This window comes from Emydura macquarii, unplaced genomic scaffold (assembly GCF_026122565.2).
Source record: "Emydura macquarii macquarii isolate MOO-44397 ecotype Brisbane River unplaced genomic scaffold, CSIRO-AGI_Emac_v2 contig_3134, whole genome shotgun sequence".
Classification (NCBI taxonomy): Eukaryota; Metazoa; Chordata; order Testudines; family Chelidae; genus Emydura; species Emydura macquarii.
The window spans coordinates 147,229-172,293 of NW_027133271.1; the positions used below are offsets into that span (position 1 = coordinate 147,229).

Here is a 25,065-nt window from a genome sequence, read left to right on the forward strand (position 1 = left end):
GCATCCTCTTTAACTCCACATGGCCGAGTGAGCCGCGTGATGAGGAGCACTAGTTAAATGAATGGAACAGGTGCAGCGAAGGGCTGCTCTCACAATCAGGTGACTGGAGAGCCGTTCTTATGAGAGGAGACTAAAAGAGCTTGGATTTAGTCTAACAGAAACCCAGGGGGAGAGGGGAGCGAATTGGTCTCTCTAAATATACCAGGGAGGCGCAGCCCAGGGATGGAGAAGAGCTATCGAAAGTTAAAGGACAACGTTGGCACAAGATCAAATGGGGATAAACTGGCCGTGAAATTTAGGCTGGAAATCAGACGATGGTTTCTAACGATGAGGAGTGAGGTTCTGCAAATAGTAGTGGGGGCAAACAAGCTCCTGGGTCCTAGGCTGACGTTTGATCCGTTTATGGATGGGAATGGATGACAGCAGGGGACTGAACTGGATGACTCAGGGAAGTCCCTTCTTGTCTTATGTTCCTCAGCGTGCTCTGGGGAAGCTGTGTTAGGCCAGTCTGAAATGGGGACACACTCCTGGGATGAACCGGAGAGAGATTTCTGCCCGTCTCCAAGCAGGTTCCCCCCTAGAGCGGAATCCGAGTCTGGGTCAGAACTTCTTAAGGACCAAGGATTCGGTTAGAGCTGGGGGTTCGTTCCAGACCCGTCTCTGTGTTTCTCTGGCCGGGGAGGACAGTCCAGTGGTCTCCACGCGTCAGAAACACATGAAGATGTTATGTTGCTCCACCTTGATTACACACCACCACCCATCGGGGCAAGCACACGGATATCTTGGTTACCCAGGTGCTGGCGGATTTGAGGGAGTTCGGAAAAGGGCCAGGACCAGCTGTTGGAAGGACTGACTTATGGAGAAGGATTAAAAGAGCTTCTCCATTGGTCTGGTTGGCTAAAGTATCTGAGGCTTGTGAATGCCACGGCGGCGGTTGCTGGTGGTGGAAGGATGGGGACAGGAGCAATGAGATGAAATTCAATGGAGGACATTTCGGCCGAAAGTGCAGCCGGGCCAACCCGGATCAGGGTCAGGATTGAGGGAGGCAGGCAGAGCTATGAAAGGAGGCCCAGGATGGGAATAGCTGGGTGGAGTCAGGAGGATGGAGACACCTCAGCAGCTGCCTCCACTGAAACTGCATCACGCAGAGCTTCAGAAACAAGGCGCCCCTGAAGCACGAAGCTCTCTCAGCAGCTGCCGCTCTGTGAAACGACTCCGATGCCAGCCCGTGATGATTAATCACGTGACCCCCTAACAGGAAGCCTGGCTCTCACACAGCGGAGGAAACGACACACGCTCCAGGCTGCAGGGGATGATTCACCCGAGGCGGGGGTTGGAAGAGGCTGCTTATGGCAGGTGCAGGGAGATACCAGCCCGTGGGACCTTCCCCGTCATCCTCCAGACCCCCAGTATTGGCCGGGCCATTGAAGCTTCACTGGGCCTCTGTTCCCCCCAGATTTGGGCTGAGCTGGTCCCCAGGTGCTATCCCTGCGACAGATGGAACCAGGGCCTCCATCTCCATTTAGAGATGGGCATGAACCAGGCCATCTCTGAAGCCGGAGGAGCTCAGAGCAGGATCCAAACTTCCCAGCCGGCCCCTATATCTATCCGGGGCTCAGCTAGATCCAAACACTGCAGAGCCCGGGGCCCGCGCGCCCCATCAGAATGGACAGCACAAGGAGATAATCTCTTCCCCCCGGCGACCCAGAGAAGGGGCCAGCTCAGTATGGCCCAGCGCGGCGAGCACGCTGTAGATCGATGCACACTGAGATCAGCCAGGGGCACAGCCGAGCCTTTAACATGTCCAAACACCTGTGATCCCACACCACGGGCGGGAATCCATTCTTCCGTTCATCGCCCGCCGCGGGCCCTGTCGGCGCGCCACTAGTCCAGCTCCTGCCCCTTCCCTCTTTAATCTGTCATCTAGGTTTTTATAACCCCGCTCGTCATCATGGGATCCGTGCTTCCCCAGCATCATCTACTGCAATGTGCGGAGCGGAACCCGCTTTCCCTTCCCTTTTCTGTTCTCGGCGGTTCCACTCTATTCTGGTTCTTACACTGCGAAGTCACCACAGCCTGGGGGCTAATTTTCGCACTGGGGCCACAGCTGTCAGTCCACCCTCGCACCTGGCAGGTGTTAACTAACTCCCGTTCCCGGCTGCGCCCTGCGAAGCGGCGATCTATCATCCCCCGGTGGGGACGCCGAGATGTGGGCTGGCGAAGGAGGGGACAGAACATTTGGGGATGTGATCTGCAAACGCCCCAGAATTCGGATGTGTTCGGATCCATGGCTGTGGTTAGCTCAAAGCCAGGACGTCTGTCGTCCCCCCCGTCCTGGGGTCTCACCACTAAACCACGTCTCCCTGACGAGATCACTTATGAACACCTATTTATTGAAACAGGCCTGGCCTAGGAGCTAATAATAAAGGCCAGGGGCGTTCTAAAGAACCTGAGGATGACAGGTGTCCTTGTTCCCATGGATTCAAAACGCTAACCCGCCACCCTCAACAGCTCCCATCACACCCACGCTCCGCGTTCCAGCCAAGAATGGGGGGAAACAGATCTTTCTGTACCGGGCGCAGCGCAACAGTGTTTATTTGGAGATGGTGAGAGGACAAAGCAGGGACCATCTGGGAAAGGATTTATCACGCGCCGGGGAGGACAGCATCCTAGGAGGCGGCAGCTTGCAGATCCGGAGGCAGGCTGCAGGCATCGGCGGAACCAGGAATCCCGCTAAAGGTTCAGAGTGGGTTCAGAAAGGTTCAGAGCCACTGGGGCAGAGAGATTCACTGGACCAGATTGCGCCTGTCAAGTCATAAACCGCCTCCTGCCCCGCCACACACACCCCACGATTAACCCCACTGAGCCAGAGGGGCAGGATCCAGCCCACTGTTCTCTTAGGGTCTGTTGAGTTGTGAGAAGCCCTGAAACCAGGGCAGGCAGCCCCCAGCCCCGGGGATTTAAACAAGGGCAAGTGAGTTCACAAAGAACACCACGCTCGAGTTCAAGGGGCGTCTACACTGCTAGGGAGGAAAGAAAGGATCCTAGCATCAGCGTCGAATACAGCCGTGGCTAAGGGAGGGGGGATGAAAGCAGAGCCGGGCCCCTGGACTTCAGTGGGGTCCCTCTGCATTTACATTGTGTTGGTTAGGCCGGCTCCGTCTCACAGACACCAGTAGGGTCATTCTGTGTTTACACTGGTGAGAAGGAGACCAGGTCAGGCCGATCTGGTTTAATGGGGCAGCTCCCTTTGTATTTACACCAGGCTGGGGCTGGTTTCCCACCCTCTCTCCCAGACGTGACGTGTACCACTCGAGTCCGGCTTCCTGTTGGCGGGGGCCTGGAATTTAGCCCGCCTTCGCCCGCTCCTCCTCCTTACGCTTAACACTTTCCTTCGGCCGGGAGGCTGGGCTGATCGAGCAAGGGATTTCGGGGTTCAGGGAGGGGGTTTGCTTGGTCTCTCCCTGGACGGGGACCCACACCCCAGCAGAGAGATGATCACAGCTCGCCCCCTTGTGCCATTGTCCCAGCTGAGAGAGGCCCGTGAGACTGAGCCCCCTAGAAGTACTCCCCCCAGCCCAGGGTTGAAGGTGGCGTAGGGCCCAGTCCAACCCCCACCGACATCAGTGGTAAGACTCCCCCTTGATCATTTCAGTCAGCTCAGGGTCGGACCTGTGGCGAGATGCGGACACCTTGCCTGAAAGGAACTGGCCTGAAACCTATTGAACTCATTGCATGTAAACCAGCAGCCACCTCCTAGGCCCGGTCCCTCCCAGAGCTCCGTCTGGGGAAATGCAGCTCCACACAACCGCCGGCTCAGGGCTGCGGCTACTGTTACAGGCGAGCCCTACGGCCTGACGGCCCGCTGGGGGATTTAATACAGGCAGTGGCGGGTTCACACAAAAACCACCTAGCCAGCCACACACGCACTGACCCTCCCACACACACACAAATCCAGCCCACTACACACGTACACACACAGAGAACACTTATCTAGATACACATGCACACCCATCCAGATACACACACGTGCACACCCATCCAGATACACACACACACACACAATTCACTCCTCTAAATACATATGCACACCCACCAAGACACACGCACACCCAGCTAGATTCACACACCCCAGCCCACCCAGCTAGACACACACGCTCAGCGCACCCCTTTAGATCAGTATGCACACCCATCTAGATCCTCACACACCACACAGCCACAATTGTATCCCAACCGTACAGGCGCACCCAGCCACATGCAGACGCAGGCGTGCCTACACCCAGCCAGATGCACCCCCCACACCTACACCCAGCCAGATACACCCCTCCCCACCTACACCCAGCCAGATACACCCCCCCACCACTCCTCTCCAAATGAAAATGAGCCAGAGTCGTGGTCCGTCCTCGCGTGGCCTGGCTCAGCCAGGCTGGACACTGCCAGGCACCCACCTGAGGGGAAGACAGGTCCCACCCAGACTGCACTGGTCCTCAATTCCCTCCCCCAATCTCCCCCCGTTAGTCAGGGCTTTGAAATCCATGGGAGTTAGGCGCCTCACCACATTTAAAATCTGGGCCTTCGTGCCCTACAATCTTCAATATACTCATCCTCACCACCCCCCGTGAGGCAGGGTGAGGCTATCAGCCCCATGGTGCAGAGGGGAAACTGCGGCACGGAGCAGCTAAGTGACTCACCCAAGGTCACACAGGGGTCTGTGGCAGAGCAAGGATATGACCCAGGTCTCCCAAGACCCAGGTCAGCAGCCTCGCCACGGGACCATCCTTCCTCACTAGCTGCTTCAGAGTAAGGTGCCAGGCCCCCACAGCCAACAGATGCCCCTCATGAAGGGCTCCCCCCAGCCACCAATAGTTAGAGAGTGGGTATGCACGAGGCTTTATCTTCCTTCCAAAGTTAGTGTCAGCATGAAGGAGCGTGGCCTAGTGGACAGAGCCCTGCCCCGGGGTTCAGGAGACCTCCATCCTATTCCTGGCCTCTTGGATGATTCTCCGTGCCTCAGTTTCCCCATCTGTACAACAGGGATGCTGACCCTGCCCTCCTTTGTAAAGCAGTTGGAGAGCTCCTGATGACCTGAGCGGTGGTGCTGCTCTTTACCTGGGCTGAGTCAGTGCCTTCCAAAGAGCCCTGGGACATCTGAGCTGGAGTCAGGACAGGACCAGACATTCGTATGGCCAAGAATCAGATCCACTGTTACGTTAGACAGTAGGTGTGACACAGTGTAAGTGGCAAAGGGGGAATGTGGCAATGGGGAGAAACCAAACGCCAACTCCTGAGGTTTCTTACACCTACATCTGGCACTGACCATTATCAGAGACTGGATATCTGGTACGGCATTTCCTCCGTTCCTGTTCACAGAGCCCACACGATCAGGTCAGCACGGCAGGCCCGCAGGTTTGGCCGATCAGTCGTGGCGAGACCCTTTCCAGCATTTTGCTGCCTGCTTAAAGCTGGTTGTGGAGCCGTCTGCTCTGAACGCCAGAAATACAATCTCTTGTAACAGCCGTTCATAGTGCACGGGAGAAATTAGGCAGGAGAGCAAGCAATGTTCTCCCCCTCCCCCTCCGCCCCCACACCTGCTACAGCAGCCTCCGTACCCTGGGAAACTGTCAAAGAAACTCCCAGCGAATTTAAAAAAAAAAAAAAAAAAAATCTGCGTTGGAGCTGAAGAGTGGAAAGTGGTTCTCGCTGCACTCCCGAATTCCAGCACAGCACATTGTCAGGGGAACGGATCGCATCCGCCAGCCCCCTCGTCGACAGCAGGCGGCAGTGACTCACCGCCAGCCATTAAGGAGCCCTGCCTGTTTGCATCAGTTGTTGGGTTTGCAACTGTAGCTTACCCCGAAGACAAAATACCTGTGTGCAGAGTAAGTTGCTCTCTGGAAAGATCTACGAGCCCTTATCCTGAACGCCGCCACAGCGTTATCCTGATGGGAAGCATCAGCCCAGCAATCAGGACTCCTGGGTTCTATTTCTGGGTCTGCTACTGACTGGACGTCGACAAATCCCTGAGGCCAAGAGTTTCCAGCTTGGGCATGTCTGCTTTTAGGAGTCCAACTCTGTACATCCCGTCTCTGTGTCTCTATTCCCCCTGGACAAAAATGAGGTTAATAATACTGTAATTGACCTGGCTGTGTGCGTGTGTCTCTGTGATCCACTGTCTTCTACTGGATGAAATCAGACTGGCTGAAAAAGCGTGTCCTAGGCCCTATACTAGCTAATAGCTGATGATGATTTAAGCTAAACCAGCAAGGGTTTATGCAGTACAGGCGGGGAAACTGGAGTTCTCTCTTTGCTCCGGCCATGGAATCCCATGGCGTGCAGCACAATAACGAAGGAAGCTGCTTGGAAATGGGCAATTTCAATGAAATTTCAGCTTTTAAAGAGATCCGAGTTTTCCTGAAAACATCCAGGAAAATCGTACGGGAGTTTCAACCCATTCTAGCAACAGCAAAGTCCTCCGTGCCCAGATCTGTGCCCAGATCTGTTCCCATTCCTCCCTGCCGGGCAGGAGCGTTTAATCCATGGTTTAATCCATCCCTATTTGCTAGTAATGTAATTCACAAAGGTCCCATTGCATTCTCCAGATCCTCATACATCCCCGACACTGACAAATTAAAACAGATCCAACCCAGCGTCAATAAAGAGAACCCATGAATGAATTAGCCGGACACCCTTGGTAATCAGGGTTAAACTGGTCTAATGCCTCAGTCATGAAGGAGCTTTTGAAAATGGGTCTTTGGCTCCCAAATCTCACAGACTTTACGGACAGAAGGGACCATCATGATCATTTGACCACGTTGCAGGCCACAGAATCTCACCCACCCACACAAGTAATAGACCCCTAAGCTCTGGCTGAGTCACTGCAGTCCTCAGATCATGATTTAAAGACTTCACGTTACAGAGAATCCACCATTTACACTAGATTAAACCGGCAAGTGATCCGAGCCACACACTGCAGAGGAAGGCGAAACCCCGCCCCGGGTCTCTGACACTCTGACCCAGGAGGGAAATTCCTTCCTGACCCCAAACGTGGCAATCAGTTAGACCCGGAGCATGTGGGCAAAACCCACCAGCCAGACACCTGGGAAAGAATTCACTTAGAGGCTTTACCTGTGGGCACACAGGGTTTAAATTCTCATAGATTATTTCCCGGAGCCCCCCCACATCCCCTCCCCCAACATGCTATGAAAACTCCAGGGGCCAGCAGGGGTGGGGCTCAGGACTTCAGCTGCTGGGCTGGAAGGGGAGCTTGGGACTTCTGCCCTGCGGGGCGGCAGGCTTCAGGGCTTTATCCCCGGGGGCGTGACTGGCATTCACAACTCCAGGGACACTCAGGGCTGCAGTAGCGGGGGGGCTGCAGGTTGGAATCGAGCATCACCGACTCACTGGCAAAAGCGTGGGACTGAAAGGCCCAAGGGACGAAGCAGGTTTGGAGGCAATCCAAGCAGCGGCCTGGGAGCCGGGGGGTCATTCAGCATCAGAGGCAGTGCGGGGCAACGGCCGCAATCCTCGCAGGGGGCAGGAGTCAGGAGATCCAACCCACGGGGGCCAGGCCGGCGGGTCAGGGAGGTGCAGGCGGGCGAGGGGACAAGACCGGGGAGCCAGGGAAGGGCCTGTGGTTCAAACAGCTTCCGCTGCCTGTCGGCGTCTTTATATAGTCCAGGCATCCAATCAGATTGCTGCCTGCCCAGCCAATCAGGAACCTGGGGCGTGGCTACTGTGGGACGGCAGGTCGTGAGCGCTAAGGCGGCTGGTCAGAGGCAATGCTTCAGTGCACTGCCATGGTGCGGAAGGTAGGGGATGTCATTTAGGCAGCCGACGGGCCAGAATTCAATCACCGGGTCCTGCCACTAGAGGCGAGGCCGGTTTTGGAATAGCTGGGGGCCGCTGGTCGGCACTGAGCACCAGCAGAGCCGTGGCAGGGAGTTAGACCCATGTTATATTAGCCCATCGCTGTCACGTGAATCAAAACCAAAAGCCCGACCGATGCTGAAAGACTAAAAATAAATCCAACTCTGCAATGGGGAACCCACCTCCCAGGAGCAGGGTGGGCATGTTTCCCAGTAACCTTTCCCTGCACGAAGGAAGCAAGCCGAGGAGCGCTTGTGTCGTGGGTTTTTGCACCACGGGGAAACCTCGAGGAGGTGTGATGACAGGTCCCTCATTGGTCGCTAAGCAGGTTGGTCGCTAAGCAACCCAAGTGAAACCATATGTGATGCCGCTGCCTGGTTTGGGGGGCAAAGGAAATGGAAGGGTCTGTTTTCCATATTTGGCTGCTTCTGAAAAAACACCAGTAGCAGCAAGAGAGGGGGTGGAGGGAGAAGATGGCGAGGTGCAGCATCCATGGGACACTCCAGTGCAGCCTGGCATGACAACTTTCCAGTAGGTATATTGCAAATCTACGGTAGCATGGGCACAACACAGGGCTCTTCAGACCCAGCACCCCCCAGGGCCCGCTACCCCAGCCATTAATGCTTCAGGGAGCAACTGGCAAAGCCAGCGGGATGTCCCCTAAGAAGGTCAGGCGTTGATACCGCGTGGCTGGATCTCAGAGCCCAGGAGGCAGGTGGGGGACCATCACCCTCTGCAAGTTAAAGGGGCAGAGGTCTAACTGACTTGCCCCAGGGTACTAGGTGAATTTCTGTCATGAAGTGGCCTGTCCCTCAGTCCAACCCGCCCTATTGAATTATCAGAGCCAGCTGAGAACAGGAGGCGAGGAGCAGGGGGTTTTAGGTGAGCCACACAAAAAGCCAGCAACTGACTGAGTTGAGAGGCATGCAGGAGGCTGGGAAGAAGGGGACTGAAAGGAAGGGAAGAGAAGAGAAGATTCTGCCCCCAACTCCAGCACTGAGAGGGGCAAGGAGGAAAGTGTCTGGAAGCTGTAGCCCAGGGCGGGCAGAGTCCTCCTAAAATCCTAAAACTGTGCCCAGAAAGAGTCTTGGGGCTGGCCGGAATTCCTTCCTGGGGAAGCTGGGAGATCTACCCTGTGTGAGGGGAAACTGAGGCACCAGCTATCCTAGGGTAAAGCAGCACTCCTACAGTCACCAAGACAGCCCATGTCTCCTATCTCTAAGCCCTGAGTCCTAAGCAGCGGCTGGTCGACTTTAGTCCTTCCAGTCTGGGGACAAATAATTCCTGACCCCAGCTGCTGAAAGCTTTGGCCCTGAAGCATGAGGGTGGAACAGGGCCTCTTATTATCAAAGTACATCAAGGCGTTAGCACAAACTGGTGAGTTGCAGACAACTACAATGTGTGCACCCCACATTATTCCAGCTGCCGCTGGAGGGCAAAAGCTTAAAGTCCAACCTCACGTGATCCAACTCTTGCCGCTGACATTACAAAGGTGAGCGAGAGCTGCGGCTGTCAGTCCGATCACAGCCCACCTTCTGCATGACGGTGTGAGCTGCAGGGGTTGTGGGTGTGTGTTGCAGAGCTGTGAAGAGGAAGGGGATTTGCTGGGCAGGGGAGGAGTCCATCAATGAGAACTGTCAACCCGATGGATGGCCGGCCGTGAATGAAAGTTCCCGCGGATATTTGGTCCCTTGGGTGAAGGGTTTGTGTGGCTGTGTTTTCCCCCAGGAATTGAAATTAGGGATGTGTGTTCAAAGTTACAGGGGGTGAGAGTTGAGGTCCGATGAGGGGTGAGGCCCTGAGGGTGGAGATGGGCTGTATGGCACCATACTAAACACTGAAAAATGTTTCATGGCCATTTGGTTAGATTAAACTCAGGTTTTAAAATCATCAGACACACTAAAGTTGGCAGCTCACACCTATTAGGAAGCTCTGCATCTACACCCTGCTCGGTTTCTGGTAATTTTGCACAAACGCTGTTGATGAAAACGTCTCGCATGCAATGCATTCTTCTTGGGCGGCTCCTCCTGGGTCCGCTGCTTCCAGTCCAGGATAGGCTCAGGATCAGGCAGAAGGCGGCTTCTTTCAGAACACAAAATTCTCTTCCGTGAGAAGAAAGGCCGCTCCGCTATAGCTGTTGTGACTGGGAGGAGTCCCTACTTCTTTCATCCCAGGAAACAGAGCACAAAGACGGGTGTCAAAGCCCTCAGGGAGGATAAAGTTGAGGTCAAATCTCCATTCATTCCCCTCTGTGTTCATGTCGGGGGGCGTGTTCGCCCCCTCCCACTTTTGGGGTGGGGGGAAGGGGCGTTGTGGCCCCACGGTTGAGTCTAACTGTCTCCCCCCGTTGCTTCAGGGCAGCATGGGCCCGTGGCCAGCGTCAATATGGTTGCCCCTCTCGTCTGGGCTGTATGGCCTAGTGGCTAGGGTCAATATGGCTGCCTTTGGACCCCTACACTCCGCTGTGCTGAGGGCAGAGTCAACAGAATGGCCCTTTCGATCAGGGCAGGGTGGCCTAATGGCCAGAGTCAATACAGTCACCCACCTCTGTGGGTGAATGTGGCCTTTTGGCACATAGGGGAAGTGGGGCACCACCTAGGGGTGGGCGGCGCCTGGGGTAGGGGGCCTCAGGCCCTCCCTGCTCCTCCGAGCCCCAGCCCTGGGCCCGGTCAGTGGCGGGGGTGCTGGCCACCCAGCCAGCGGGGATCCATCCGAAACACGCCGACTGGGTCGCCGATTCCCCCGCCGTAGCAACGGGCAAGTCCCCTGGGCCACTTCCTACCCCGTTCTCCGGCGTCAAGGTCTATCGCTCTCCCAGGTCGCTGGGGTCATCGGCTGGTGCGGCTCCCGGCAACTCCGTTCCCCAGGGGACTCTTTCGGAGAGCGGGGCACCCGCCTGGGTTGCAGCAGCCTCACCCTCCGCTCTCTAGCAGTGCTTACGCAAGAGCCTGCAAGGTGCGTCCCCTCTCCTCCCCGGTCCGCCCCAGCCGAGCTGGGCTGCTCTCTTTTGTACTGATGCTGCAGGTGGAGCATGCCCAGTAGAGCCAAGGGGGACATGGCTTGTACCCCCCTCACAGTTCAAATTCTCTCTTCTGTCCTGCCCACATAGCAGCCCCGGTGCTGGTAGTACCTCACTGCACTCAACTGGCGGTGTTTTTATAAGCCAGGCAACCGTAAAAGCTACAGTCGAGGTTGACAGAATCCAGAAGTCGCTGTTGTAGATTTGTAAGAATCGAGTCTCTGTCATTTTTCGGCTGCCTTAACAAACCCTCGTCCTCCTCACTGAAGGATTCAATAGAAGTGCCTTCACTAGACAACTTCTGAACTGAAGTCTTTGCTTCTCCCAGGATGTTTTCAGTGGATCTCTCTCCGATTGATCCAAGCCTAGTGTCTATTGCTGGACAGAGATCTACTGCTGCCGCAGCAGATACCTGGATGGCATTGTTTAAATGACCCAAGTAGCTTCAACAGTAGATTTACGAGAGAATGGCGCTAATCTTCTCCGAATTCAGTAGCAAAAGGAGTCCACCAGCCTCACCACTTAAACCCATCGCATCTCGGTTGATGCTTTCCAAAACCCGTAATAACAGCTGCAATAATTTTAAAAGACAACAGCCAAGCATCGCTCATGAGAAAGCTAGCAGGTTTTCCCAGGTTGGACTAATTTGAACATCTATTTTTTTTCCAAGACCTTCAGTCCTTTTAGACTCTGGCTGGAGAAAAAAAAAAGTATAATGAAGATGTTACGTTTATGGCTTTTGTAATGTCTTTTGAAGATTCTGCAGCTTGTACTGGTGCTAGCTGGAATACTTGGTCTCTGCCGTGTGCACAGGAGAGATTAGGGTTATACTTTTCTCTGAGCAAAGCTTGTACTCCACTAGGTCTTCCAGAGAAGTTTGCAGCTCCATCAAATGCACAAGCAGCCATCTAACCGTTTGGGGTTCAATTTACAAGCATTTTACTCTAAGATACGGGTTGTAACGGATGCACTGACGTGTCTTCTATAACCTGAATATCTAGAAATGCATCTATTGGCCTGCCACTGACATCAGGATAATGTGCACAATGACTTAATACTTGATGGCCCTTTACATCGGTGCATTCATCAGCCAGGTATGCACATTTTTTTAATGTATTGATAGTTCTTCACTTTTCAACTGCTGAGTCTTCCGCTGTTGTACCACATGCTTCTAACCGATCAGTTGAGTTTCTTGCAGAAAGATGGTGAGCATTTGCCAGTTCAGAACCAGTGTCCAACTTCAGGATTAACAAGTGACAATGCACTTAACACTGGCCGGTCTCTCTTGCTGAAATCGAAAGTATGGCGTGACAGCCAGGTTTGTTCACATAAACTGTGTTGTGTCTCCAGCATCCTTAACAGCCTCATTAAGAACGTCTAAAATTGGCTTTGACATTGAGTGGTTTATAAGGCTTTCTGCAGGTCGACGCAGTCCAGAGGCTTTGTGTTTTATGGCCTCTTAATGTAGGTTGTCAGCACTGGCTTTGCTGATCAATCTGGCAAACCAAGCTCCTCCACTTTTACTATATAAATCCATGGTACGCCCACCCCTTGAATACTGCATGTGGTTCTGATCACCCCCATCTCAAAAAAGAGATATTGGAATTGGACAAGGTACAGAGAAGAGCAACTAAAATAATTAGGGGTATGGAACAATTCCCTATGAGGAGAGATTACAAAGATTGGGACTTTTCAGCTTGAAAAAAGAGACAGCTAAAGGGTGGATATGATAGAAGTCTATAAAATTTTGACTGGTGTGGGGAAAGTGACTAAGGAAGGGTTATTTACTCCTTCACATAACACAAGAACTAGGGGTCACCCAATGCAATTCATATGCAGCAAGTTTAAAAACAAACAAAAGGAAGTCCTTCTTCACACAACGCAGTCAACCTGTGGAACTTTTTGCCAGGGGATTTTGTGAAGGCCAAAACTATAACAGGGTTCAAAAAAGAACTGGATCAGTTCATGGAGGACAGGTCCATCAATGGCTTTTAGCCAGGATGGGCAGGGATGTAAAACCATGCTCTGAGTGTCTCTAGCCTCTGTTTGCCAGAAGCTGGGAGTGGAGGACAGGGATGGATCACTTGAGGATTGCCTGGTCTGTTCGTTCCCTCAGCACCAGGCAGCCAGAATTGATCACTTGGGAAACCCAGCTCTCTGTCTGCGGGCTACCTAGGCAGAGCAGGTGTGTTCATGTAAATACAGCCTGGGCCCGAAGGCTTCCCTTCCCTCAACCCATCTCATCACTAGCTGGCAGGGGAGAGCTCATTCAGACCTTGCTTACAAAGCATCATTGGAAATTATTAGGTTGCCCAACACCACCAAAACAAATGCACCGACGTGGTCGTAAAGGAACATTTCAAACCCATGAGGCTTTTTTAGGTACAAGTGTTTGATCATGTTCTCTAGCTGCTTTTAAAATGTGTATTTAATGTTTCACTTTCAATTCCCATTTCCAACCAATGACTCAATTAGCAACACTGCATGCAGCTAGTTGACCACTGGGGGGTGTTAGGGAAATTCAGGGGTGGGTGTAGGGAAATCCCTGGTTTGGGCACAGAGGTCCCCTTTACGGGTTATTATGTGGTTCTGATAGCAGCCTCAATACACAGGTGCTTCCCTCTGAGGCATTTCAGTCCTGGCGAGCTGACACAGCAACGTACGGCTTGAAGCACCGTCTCTTCCTTTCTCTTCTTTAATCCACTCCAGGCTCTCTTCTTTGTACCCCAATAGGGAACACAGGACCAGCCAGAGTGAATCAGACCCACACTCCCCATAGGTCAGTGTCCTGTCTCCTATAGTGACCAGGCATCAATTGGCATTTATGGAAGAACTGCTTCCTGAGTAACATCAACTGCCAATGGGGCCCAGTGGGTAGGGCCCGGCCTAAAATACAGGCCCTGTGGGTTCTAGGCCTGGCTCCAATCTGCTGTGTGGTCTCAGACTTCGGTTGTCCAGAGGCTTCTGGCTGAGTGTGATGTGTTTGCACAAGACCTAGCCCAGCTCAGACCTGATAGTAGTGGTGCTACAGGAATGCTACTGATACAGCATATAATGTGTTGGGGCCCCCAGACATTTGCCCTAATAATTACCCCATGAATTAGGCTGTCAGCTCCTGGAGTGGGGAGTGGGATGAAGGTATTTACCTCTCTTCTAAAGCTCTTGTTTCTTTTTTTTTAGGCTGGGATTTTCTTCAAAGAAGCCTAAATTTGAGTTCCCAAATCCTGTGGCCTCCTTTGGAAAACACAGCTTTAATCCCACGCTTAGAACTCTGGATATTTTTGCTATCTATATATCAGACTAGCTTCCCACCCCCTTTTTTTTTTAAATCCTCCTATGGTCTTGGCCTCCATGAGATCTTGTGGCCATGAGTTCCAAAGGCAATTTTTCCCCTGTATGAAAGTCTTTTCTGGTCTCAGTTTTGAATTTGCCACCTTCCAATTTCATAGAATGCCCCTGTGGTGTTGTGTTACAAAAAGGGGGTCACATTACACAGCAGCAATAAAAAAAGAAAACCTAATCATGTCAGCAGCAAGTCTCCGAGCCCAGGTCAATTGACTCAGGCTCAAGTTACAGGGCCAAAAATAGTAGTGTAGATGTTCCCACGTGGGCTGGAGCCCGGCCTCTGAAACACAACGAGAAAGCAGGGTCACTGAGCCTAATAATTCCCATTGATGTAGGCACCTACAAACCTTTGTGAATCACGCCCTTGGGCACTTCTGAACAAACATGCCCCAGCTACCTTCTCTACACCATGCATTATTCTGCATACCTTTGCCACCTCCTCTTTTATCTGTCACATCTCTAAAATAAATAACCCCAGTACAATCACCCATGTGCTTATCCTGTGATTCATAGTTTGTTCTGGCCTAAGTTTACAGCAGTTAAATTGTTTCATAAAAACATGTGAAAAGTTACACGTGATTTATGAGGAGAGGCTGAGGGAACTGGGTTTGTTTAGTCTGCAGAAGAGAAGAATGAGGGGGGATTTGATAGCAGCCTTTAACTACCTGAAGGGGGTTCCAGGGCAGATGGAGCTAGGCTGTTCTCAGTGGTGGCAGATGACAGAACTAGGAGCAATGGTCTCAAGTTGCAATGGGGGAGGTCTAGGTTGGATATTAGAAAAATCTTTTTCCCTAGGCGGGTGGTGAAGCACTGGAATGGGTTACCTGGGGAGGTGGTGGAATCTCCATCTTTAGAGGTTTTTAAGCTGAGGCTTGACAAAGCCCTGGCTGGGATGATATAGCCGAGGTAAGTTCTGCGTTGAGCAGGGGGTTGGACGAGATGACGTCCGCAGGTCCCTTCCAGCCCTCATCTTCTAGGATTCTATGGATGGCCTACCTAGTAACCAGATGGTCTGGATATCTCCATGCAGATGAAACAAGGATTCTCTCTCTAGAGCAGCAATTGGCATAGCATCTAAGCACCGCACAGACAGAAGCCTGCAAGCTGTGGAGGTTCACCCAGCCTGCTCCATGAGCTTCTTGCACGCCGGTTCTTCGGTGTGAAACTCACCCCCACCAGGGGCTGACCTGGGGCCTTCGGCACCAAAAGGACAGGCCTCTCGCATTTGAGCTGAAAGAGCAGCTCTCTCCTCGGAGGGCAGTGGTGAGCTCTTCCGCTGCGTCGGACGCATTTAGCCAGCGGATTACAGGGGTTTTGGGTCCCGAGCCCGCAGCTCTTCCTCACAGGAGGAGGAAGCCCTGCTCACACGAGGCGTCTTCTTCATTTCAATGCGTTTTCACTCCCCAGACAGTGTTCCGGCAGGTGTTAAAACACTGGGTTAGCCCGTGTTAGAAAGGTTCTTGTTTGTAGCTGCCCTGCTAAATACAACCCACTCACTTCCCATGGACTATGGCCGCTCGGCAACTTTCCATCGAAACCATGTGTTTTTCTAACAGGAATTTGGGGCTGACACTTTTTTTTTTTGGGTGGACTTTTGGTCAAAAAACTGAATTCCCGACAAACCAGAAACACCCGTCCCGAAGTGCCAGCCCGGTGCCTCATGGGGGATGTAATTCAGAAGCCTCGTCCTCCTGTGCGCACTGGGCTCTCTGGCTGGACTCCATCTGCCATGATGCACTGCCTTCCCTCACCAAGAAGGGAGGCCGTGGGGCATCATGGGGAACGTAGTCTGACGAGGCAATCCAGCCTGTAGAGGGGAAATTGGGAGCGTGGGACGCCAGAACTGTAATGCCCAGGAGTCACCCTGGTCGCATTTCCCACTTGAAATATTTCAGTTTTTTGATTTTTCATCGAAAGATTTTCCATTGTTGGCAAAATGTTCTGTTTGTGGGAGGGAGATGATTGGGGAGAGTGCTTTCTTCCAGCTGGTTCTTTCATCAGCGCAGGGAATTACTGCTTTCTCACAAGCACCACAGGTTGCAGGTTCTATTCTATTCCTGCCGTAACCATGCTGTCTGTATAGCTAGCGCTCTGGGGCGTTCCACGGGCCCTTACGTTATTATAATTTTAAATACAAGCAAAACTCAGTACCGAGGCTTCACTTCTACGTCAACCCATCCTGAGTAATAATTATGCTGAGGGAAAAGCAAAGTGATTCAGAAGACATTGTCTTCCCTGCCCCCACCCACCCCCAGGAGTTTGCACAGTGCATATTAATAATAGCCCAAACGTGAAGGCAATGGAAAAGCAGAACTTGGAGGAGCACTGCCACTTGTGCACCACAGGACGGGTGGAAGGTAAAAATGACAAACCCAGAGCCAGAGAGCTTTCCAGCAGCAACGTCCAATACAGAGATCATGGCGGGGGAGGCTTTTCCATTCAAAGAGACACAGAAAAAGCACGAATGCTTTAGTCTGCAAATGCATTGGGGGAGAAAAGAGAGGGGGAAAGACACTCAGGGACAGCAAAGCGCTGCTCTCCAGGACTTCCCAGAGTCCCAACGGCTCTAGAGAAAAAAAAAAAAAAAACATTCGTATGCCCACTGCCTCATCTGCAGTGACCCACGGAGAGAATGCCTCACAGACAGACATGCTGAAACACACAAATTGTCTCTTCCCACCCTTACCCCACCACGCTGAGATCCAGGGTCACACACACACACCCATCTGTCTCTCCCACAGACACCGCTAAATACACACAATATTTTTCTCTCTAGCTCCCCGAGACGCATACTATACATCTATCAGCCACAAGTTTTAACTCCAGATCCCAAATTTTGAGGCTACCCCCCGCCCCCACAGCCTAGGATTTTGGGCTAGAGACTGGCTGCAAAGACGCAGATTTCCCCCAGCACAGAGCTGTTCACATGGGGGGGTGGGGGGATTAGTTCAAGCCCCTCAGAAGAATCTCTTGCTCACTGAAATACAGAGGCAGATTCACATCTTCTCATGGGACTTGACCACAGTTCTCAGAGCTGACCATAGCTCACTGATGCAGAGACAGATAAGTCTGAATGGCCATGGGACTCTGTGCAAACAGAGCCCTGCAATGCGCCCAGCGGAGAACAGGACGTTGCTTTTAAGAACCCAGCCCATGGGGTGGTGAAAACAAGCTTCTCTCCCAGTGCTGCACCAGAGCCAGGAGTCTGCATTCAAATCCTTCCCCCGGGGCCAGATCAAAACCCTTCCAGGCCAGCCCAGGTCAGGAATAGCCTGAAGTCGTTACCAGCTGATGGCTATTGGGGGAGAGGATATGGGGGGGGTCTCAATTTGGGTGCTAGTGATCAGCCCTTCTCACCACAAAACTTACCCTCCCTTCTGGTACAAACTGGTGCCAGCGTCAGCAAAGAGGCCAAGGATTGCAGGCTAGAGAGGAAGGATGATCCAGTGGCTAGCCTGGGACTTGGCACAGATTTCCCGTGTGCCCCTGGATGAGTCACTTAGCCTCCCTGTGCCTCAGTTTCCCCATTTGTACAATGGGGATACTAGCCCTGCCCTGCCCCACAGAGGTGTGTGCGGATCTGTACATTAAAGATGGTGAGGCCCTAACAGTCTCCCATCTCCTGGGGTTCAGCACACGCTTTCAGAGGGGGGGGGACACTTGCACAGCTGCTACCGCACCGTACGGGGAAAGCAAGGCCTGCCGTCCTCGTGGCAAATTCCCCCACCACCGAGCACCCGTCGAGGATTCTGCGGCATGCCAGGGCAGCTAAAGCCTGGCACCTGGCTCCCGTTCTGTCCGTACCTCTGCCTGTGGGCCGCCCGCAGCTTCCCGGGCCCGCTGTTTACTGCGTGTAAGCTGGCTCTGCTGAGGGAGCCTGGGGCTGCGTGTCTCTGCTATGCGTGGCATGCGCTGGGCGGGAGCCAGCGGCAGCGAGGGAGGAAGCCAGCCACATTTTCACTGTGGGGAGGGCTGTGAGCATTTTCAGCTCTGTGGAAGGGCCTTTGCCAGGGGCCATATTTCAGGGGACAGGGTGGGGGGAAACGGGGAAGAGGCCGGCAGGCGTTATAGGGAGGCTGATCTGTTAGCATTCGAGCTCTGCAGACACCCCCTCACCTTAACTCCTGCAGTCTTTAGGGAACAGGGGGAAAAAGCATAGCAGGGAAGGAATAAGTAACAAGGGAGGAAACCAATGGTGCGTGAACGCCAGCGGCGTGGGGCATTTCCCCTTCTCTGTCAGAGCCGGGGAACTCCAGGAAAAGCCCCATGCTAGCTCACAACCCCCTCCGCCGAGAGCAGGCAGGCCCTGTGCGGCGGGCAGAGGTTTGGGCCCAGCTGAGGTGGGAGGAATGGCAGGAGGGGAACTTGCCCGCTCACACTCGGAGCCAGCTCTGGGAAGGATCCCCTCTGCAGCTCCAACCTGCGTTCGACCTTCTCCTGCTACAAAGCAGAGGGGAGCCTCAGCCGCCTCGGGGCGTCCCCCCTGGGCAGGATTGTTCCCTGCTGCTGAGGCTCCAGTGCTTTGTCCAGCACAGCTTGACCCAGCGTCCACCCGCATCCCCCTTGCTCTCGCAGGGAGGAGGATCCGTCCGATATGCAGCCCACGCTCTCCCTTTGCTTAATCCTCCAGCTCCTGCCCCTCTGGACAGTCCTCCTCAATCCATCCCTCCTTGGTGCTCCCATGGCAACCGGGATCCCCCCTTCTGACAGCCCGTTCTCTACCATCCCATTCCAGAGGAGAGTCCTGCAGACAATCACCTCCAAGGCAGGTCACTCCCCAGAGCATCTACCAGAGGCAGCCTCCACTGCCCGCTGGTACCCAGCGGTGCCAGCCCGGCATTTCAGTTTTTACTGACAGGAAGAGCTGAAGTTGATTTTTTTTTTTTTTTTTAAACTGACAGTAAACGTTTTACTGACATCACTACAAACACCATCAACAACACAACAATGTCACAGCAGTGTGGACTCACTCGGGCTATTCTGTCCACGGGAATTTGGAATGCGCACCTGTTTTAGCCGCCGTTAATTGATCAGTTGGGTTTTTTGGGCATGTGCGATAATAGAAAACAGGAAAGTGACAAAGTCCTGCTCGGCGTAGCGTTATGAAACGAGACGCGATTCTGAACGATGACAATCCATGTCAAAATACAATAGGTTTTCTTTCTACCCAATGTTAGAGACATTGTCATGTCTTTACAGATTTTCTGACTGTGTTAAAATTGTACTTTTTTTTTTTTTTTTTTTTTTACTGACTGTCTGTAAATTTACGGACGGTTGGCAACCCTGCTGGTACCTCGTCGTGTGTTGCACTTGCCGGCCAGTAGCTGGCCCCAGGGATGGACTTGGTCAGCGAGTTCTCCAGCCAGCAGCTGGGTTCATTTAGGAGAGCACCTCTCCTTGCTTGTTCACCCAGGGGAGACTGGAACCAGGATTTCCATCGGCAGAAACCCGGTGCCCAATCCCAGATTAGGTTCATCTTGTTTTGGACACAGGACACTCTTGGCATCAGAACCCCACACGGCTGCCCCATCGTGAGACAGGTGCCCCTTCCCTTAGCCAACAGCCATAGCCGCTGTCCCCTTGAGTACGCCACCGGCCCAGTTCTCTTGGATCAGGAGCTGTACGGAAGGGACTGTCTCTGCCCCTCTAGTAAATACAAGGACCCATGCTCACCCAGTACGGTTATGCCAGGGAGGGATTTGGCCCAGCCAGGGCAAATATTGACACAGCTAGCAGAATATCAGTGGCCCGGGGAGGTCTGTCCCGGTGCATGGGAGAGACAGCCCGGAGCCTGGCCCCCTCCGGGCTCAGAGTTCAATCCCAGCCGACACGCTACAGCAGTCGCACACCGGCGGGAAGCGGCTTTTAGACAGAGCCAGACCACGCTGTCCGCCGGCACCTGCACTAACCTGGCATGCTCACACCGTCAGGGCCAGGCGTCCTGCCTCGGTCACAGCAAGTCCACCAACAGCCGGGTGTGGGGGGGCGACCGTCACCCCGCACCAGCCAGCGTTCACCTGCAGGCGCTTCCCTTCAGCGACCAGGCCCCGGCCGTATCCTCAGACGGACCATTCAGGCGGGAAAGGCCGGCGCGCTCAGGGTTAACCACTCCAGCTCTCTCCTACCTTTTCACCTGCCTTCGAGGCAGCCTCGCGGCCAGGGCAGGGCGTTAGCAACACAGCCAGGGGTCTGCACCGCCCCACCCTGTCACATGCCCCCCGCAGCTGGGGCACCAGGACGGAGGTTTGGAAAAATGGGATCTTCCTTCCCCAGAGGGAAAAAAAAAACCACCCTGGGAGTTTTACACACACACGCCCTCTCTGCGCTCTCACTTCCTGGTCTGGGCAGCCTTGCATTCCTCCGAGCGCTGCCCTCCCTCTTTCCCCGCCTGCATCTCCTCTGCCAGCCCCAGCACAGCAGGTCCCTCGGGTGCAAAGGCTGCCCTGCTCCTGCCAGGAGGCGGATAACCCTGCTTGCCGCGCCCCGCTGCCAAGGGACTCACCTACACGAGAGGGAGCCGGTGCAAAACCCGCGGCCGGGTGGTGGGTGCTTTGCCCTCCTCTCTGCAGGACTCTCGCCAGACTAGAGCAGGGTGGAGGAACTTGGGGGGGGATCGGGCCGGCATGAGAATGTGTGCATCCTTCTGCCTGTTCTTTGAAACCACACCCCTGCCGCTCACTTCCTGGACAGGCTCGGGGCGGGTGGCGTGCGCTGGGGACAGGAATCCTCGAGCCCTCACTTCCGCCACAGCGGCAGTCACCCCCAGCGCGGCAGGCGAGAGGGAGAGGCTTGCCCGGTCCCCCTCTCTGGGAAAGGGCCCCCCCCCCCCAAACAAGAGCCTCTCCCTGCCTCCAGCTGAGTCAAGGATCAGACCACCACCCCCCCCCGCACCTGATCTCTACCAGGCCACGTGAGAAGCCGGGCGTGGCTCCACAGCTGCATTCCAGGACCGCAGAGCACGGTGCCAAGAGGCCTTCAGGCCCCTGATCTTGAGCTGCTCTGCACCAAGCCGGTCCCTCTGCGTACCTGAGAGCAGCCTCTGGGCTGCTCTGAATCTGTCCCCCTCCAAAGAATGGCACCTGGGGCTGAAAGGTACAGTATTGCTATTGACAGGGGATGTCAGTCACCCTTTGCAAAGTCGGGGCCGGCTGCAGCAGTGACTTCACAACAGCCAGCAAGGCACCACAAACTCAGCAAGGGTGCAAAAGCTCCAGCACAACGGAGAGCAAGCCTACGCTCTGTTATGCCGAAGGACCTCCAGAATGAAGCTGGGAGGCTGGTCAAGGGCATTAACACAGCTCCCTCCGAAAGAAGGGGGTAACGGGATTATTTCAGAAAATGAAGATTTGTTCAGTCACCCTTTCCGGGGCCGGCTGCAGCAGCGACTTCACAACAGCCAGCAAGGCGCCACAAACGGTTTCGGCCAAGCAAATGCCGAAGGACTCTGCATCCAGCTTCAAACAGGCAAGAAAGTGAGACTGAATCTGTAGCATGTTGGTTAGGGGCAGGTGCTAGGTGCTGCACAGAGACACGGTAAGAGATGGCACCTGCCCCAAAGAACTAACAGTCTATCCAGCTGAAAGGTACAGTATTGCTATTTTACAGGCAGGGCATTACGGCACAGACAGGGGATGTGCCGGGCTTCGCATCCCTACCACTGCGCCCCACATCCTTGTGCAAGGACAGGTGCGCCCCCCCCCCCCCCACACCTCCTGCTCCATCCACCCTGGACTCCTGGCCGCCCCCACAGCCGGCCCCACACGGGGTCGATCTTCAGCCGGAGCTCCGCCCCGCTCCCCGCCAGACCGCCGCGGAAATCAGAGTTCCTCTGTCTTGGGAAAGCCCCAGGGGTGTCCCAGAAGATTTAGGGAGCCAGCTAACGCCCCTGGGAAAAAAACACTGCCCAGCGCCATGGAAGAGACGACCCGCTGCAGCCCTATAAACAGGGTAGGGAGAAGAACACGAAGGGGAAGGCAAAGGGGCACAGCCAGCCTTCACGTCCCGGAGAATGGGGAGAGGGGTCGATTAAGGGGCCAAGGACTGACCCACGCGCCGAGGGCCATGTTTGAGTGAGGCACTTCGGCAATGCGTGGAGGAGAGGTGCCGGTAGCTGCGGCACTACAGAGCTGGGGGTTTCTGCAGCAGAAGGGCCTCAACCCCGTTCCTCACAGCTTGGCTGGCGGCCGTGCCGCGTGAGCGCGTGGCGTGTCGGTGAATCCGCCACAGATGCGCCCTGCTTACCGGCCATTACAGCCGCTATGGCCAAGCGCAGAACTGCGTGGGAACCAGCTCGCGGACGGCACAAAAATCCCTGGGGGGGGTGCAATGAACCAGCACCGTGCCTTTGCGACACCGTGATCAGTGCTGATTTAGTAGCCACTAGCCATTTTAGGCTGTGCTGGCTTATGCTTCCCCCCTAGCCCGCCCAGCCCTTGACGGGTCCAGGACAAACTACACTCACTTCTGAAGGGGATGCAATACCACGGTGTTGGCACCATCCCAACCCCTTAGTAATCGCCCCTAGCGTGTATCCGCCATAAATCACAAGGCGGGGACGAGTCGCAACCATGCCTATTTGAGGGAGGGGAAACTGAGTCACTGAGCAGTTAGGTGACTTGCCCAGTGGCAGAGTGAGACAGTGGCAGAGCCCGGAACAATAAGCCAGGGCTCCCAATTCTCAGTTCCACTCCGCTGGGCCATGCTGCCTCTCCCACCACAGGGCAACAGTTCTAGGCTACGCCCGTATCCTTACTGAGGGCTAGCGTACAGCTCCCTGCACTGGTATGGGGGTGGCAAGACCAGACGGACCTCACGGCCCGGGGCATGCAGGGAGCCACGTGAGCCGTACACGTTGCCAAGGCAGCAATGGGGGAATTGGACCTCCTTACCTGGGAGAGGGGCATCAGGGAGGCCATCTGCCACAGGGTCCGTAGCACAAAGTGGCAGTGCCCAGCTCATTCCAGCCCCAGGGGAGAGCACGGTGGAAGTTGTGGGTGACCTGGAGCCGTCCTTGCTTCCCCATCTCAGCCGAACCCTGCGCTGGCACCGCTGAGCCGGAGCCCAGCACGCGCCGCCTACGAGCCGTTTCCCCAGCACTTGCACTCACTCTGCTGCAGGGGACCAGCAGCAGCAATGGACTTTTGCCAGGAGCAAGTCAGCCAGGGGAGGGACCCGTTCACCTGGCCAAACGCTCCCCAGTTAGCCGGGCAGCGGGGTGGTTTTACGTGGGAGGTGGAAGGACAGACAGAGAATGCCAGGCTAGATTTCCCACAGCCAGGCTCGCCCTAGACAGACAACCCCCAGCCTCGTGCCCCCTTCTACCCACCAGGCACAGCCCGGCCAGCAGTGCCACAAAGGCCAGTGTCCCCACCCGTGGCCTGCGTGGGGAAACCGCCACTTGTTTAACCAGACTGAGCAGATGGCAGCAGCCTTTGGTCAGCCTGAGCCAAGGTGGGACTGGAACCCGGGACTCGGAAGGGAAGTGGTGCAGTAGCCCCTTAGAAATCCTCCGAGCCAGCCAGTCCTACCCTAGGGAGGGTCCCTTCGTGTCTCCCAAACACTCAGCACCAACACATGCCCCGCTCTTCCCGCAGGGGTAGGAACCCCAAACCACGCCACCATTTATTAATAGCACCTCATCCTCCACCACTAAGGTGGCCAGATAGTGAAAAATCAGGACGGGGGGGTAATCGGGGCTTTTTCTTATATAGGCACCTAACATCAGGACATCTGGTCACCCTATTCCATATCTATTCCCCATGAAATGGCTTGGAGAATCCAGCCGAACCCAGCGTGCAGGGAAGATTCCCCCCTTCTCACCCCCCGACTGCTACATTCAGAGACATGAACTTACTTTTAAGGAGAGGCGTCAGGTGTTGCCAGAGGTGGGAAGGCAGATGGGAACCCAGAGGCGTCAGCCAGATGTTTACCCCTGCGCGCCGCTCGCAGAGAGCCAGGCAGGAGAACTCACTCCTATATGAGGGGTGGGGGGGAAAAAAAAAAACCACTCACCACGCCGCCCGCAGTGGCAGAGTTGCAGCAGCGTGTCTTGTATTTTTTTCCCCTCCCTCCACAAGTCCACAGCCCTTCCAGCACGTTGTTGCTGCCATCGTGTGGCTCTGGGCACACACTGCCTGCGGGGGAAGCTGCCCCGGCTGAGTGCCAGGGGCAGGCGCTGCTCAGCCTGCGTGGAGCTAAGGGCCATTTAATGCGGTGGCCGTCAACCCGGGGTACCCACACCCCTGGAGGTACGCGGAGATCTCCCAGATGGTACATGAGAGCATCTAGATATTTGCCTAGTTTTACAACAGGCTACAGAAAAAGCACTAGCGAAGGCAGTGGGAACAAACCTTTCCTACGACACACTGAAATGGGAGTACGATCTTTCTATCCCGATCGATTTATTTTATCATTGTACAGTAACAATGAGCAATTGTTCAGCAACAGCTGGCTGTGACACCCTTGTCTTTTCAGGTCTGATTCTGTACGCAAGCAGCTTTTAAATGTGGTGGAACTTTGGGGTTCTCCTGAAAGGGGCAGAGTCTTCTGGAGAGATTGGGAACCGCTGATCTAGCGGTAGGTCCGCAGAGAATACGAGCCCCTTGCAGCTCCCGGCTAGCGCAGCAGCTGCTTGAGTTACAACCAAAAGGGCTCGGATTCAATCCCAGGGGACGGCCCATCAAGGTGGCCGAAAGAGCAAAGAGAACTGTTGCCATCCACCTCTCCGGGCTCCAGTTCCATCAGATCAAACACACAGAGTCTACCCAGCACCGGGGCGCCAGCCAGTGACCGCAGCTGATGGCGGGGCGCCAGGGTGTGCGTGGCGTGAAGTGCCC

General features: G+C 54.6%; 1 protein-coding gene across 2 annotated transcripts in view; it reads right to left on the bottom strand.

Annotated features, from left to right (window-relative positions):
* The window catches only part of PTK2B (protein tyrosine kinase 2 beta), a 108,297-nt gene that overhangs the window by 80,561 nt on the left and 2,671 nt on the right, over positions 1 to 25,065 (bottom strand). Inside the window, exon 2 of one of the 2 annotated variants that reach the window (XM_067531307.1) lies at positions 24,084 to 24,202. The gene's annotated coding sequence lies outside the window, so the exon portion shown is untranslated. Of the gene's footprint in view, positions 1 to 20,139; positions 20,492 to 24,083; positions 24,203 to 25,065 lie in introns of those variants that run through there. The other variant, XM_067531309.1, reaches the window with a different exon arrangement.